Below are 954 nucleotides of genomic sequence, written 5' to 3'. Positions count from 1 at the left end.
CCTGATCCCTGAAGGGAGTAGTGGGAACCTTGGGCACATAGCCGGGCCGGGGCCTCAGGATTACCTGGGAGTCAGCGGCCCGAATTCTAGGCACGAATCGTCGAACGAAAATGCGTGGCATTTTGATGGAGGCCAGTGCAAGCAGGAGCAGAGTTTTCAATGAAAGAAACTTTAGCTCGATTGACTGCAGAGGTTCAAATGGGCCCTGCTGTAGTGTTTTTAAGCACTAGAGACAGGTCCCAAGAGGGTATGGAGGGGGGCCGGGGAAGATTTAACCTTCTCGCCCCCCTAAGGAACCTGATGACCAGGTCATGCTTACCTACCGACTTCCCTTCCACGAGGTCATGGTTAGCAGCCGTCGCAGCGACATAAACTTTAAGGGTGGAGGGAGACAGCCTTCGCTCCAGCCCTTGCTGCAAAAAGGAAAGCACGAACCTGATCGGGCATCTCCGGGGGTCTTCTCGGTGAGAAGAACACCACTCGACGAACAGTTTCCACTTCAAGGCGTAAGCGTGTCTCGTAGACAGTGCTAGACTCTCGTAGACTCGCCGAAGTGATGGTGTCAACTACTTCTTGGGGTAGGTCCCCTAGAACCTCTGCATCCCGTCCATTCCAAAGGTCTGGACGTGGGTGCCACAGGGTGCCAGTAGATCCTCCAGTAGTCAGTAGATCCCTCCTCAGAGGAATCTGCCAGGGAGGGACTGTCGCGAGGAGCATTAGTTTGGGGAAAACAGGTCAGAGTGGGCCAATACGGCGCCACAAGCAGGACCTGCTCCTCGTCCTCCCTGACCTTACACAGCATCTATATGAAAAGGCTCACTGGGGGAAACGCATACTTGCGTAGGCCAGCTGTGTGCCAGTGCGTCCGTGCCGAGTGTTCCCTTGGTCAGAACAACCGGCAGTGAGAGGTTTCTGGAGAGGCAAACAGGTCTACCTGAGCGGCTCCAAAACGTC

This window comes from Sinocyclocheilus grahami, unplaced genomic scaffold, assembly GCF_001515645.1.
Source record: "Sinocyclocheilus grahami isolate Dianchi unplaced genomic scaffold, SAMN03320097.WGS_v1.1 scaffold154.1, whole genome shotgun sequence".
Classification (NCBI taxonomy): domain Eukaryota; kingdom Metazoa; phylum Chordata; class Actinopteri; order Cypriniformes; family Cyprinidae; genus Sinocyclocheilus; species Sinocyclocheilus grahami.
The sequence above is the reverse complement of the archived record's forward strand: the minus strand, read 5'-3'. Positions refer to the sequence as shown.